The following is a 249-nucleotide window of genomic DNA, read 5'->3' as shown; positions in this document are numbered from 1 at the left end:
CAGCTGCTGCTGCTGCTGCTGCTAGTAACTAATAATAAGCCCTAAACCCTAAAAAAATAAAAAAAAGAGAGAATATAATAATAAATTTATATACACAAAGGCCGTAGCACCGCTGCTGCATGCGGTGTATGTACACCCCAGAGCTGCCTATACACCTGAGCGATCAACCCCCAGACTGCAGCACACTGCTGCTGCTGCTGCTGCTGCTGCTGCAGCAGCAGCAGCAGCAAGGAACGCTTGCTGCTGCTA

Source organism: Eimeria mitis, genomic scaffold (genome assembly GCF_000499745.2).
Source record: "Eimeria mitis Houghton genomic scaffold, Emh_scaff8119, whole genome shotgun sequence".
Taxonomy (NCBI): domain Eukaryota; phylum Apicomplexa; class Conoidasida; order Eucoccidiorida; family Eimeriidae; genus Eimeria; species Eimeria mitis.
Note: the sequence above shows the minus strand (reverse complement) of the source record.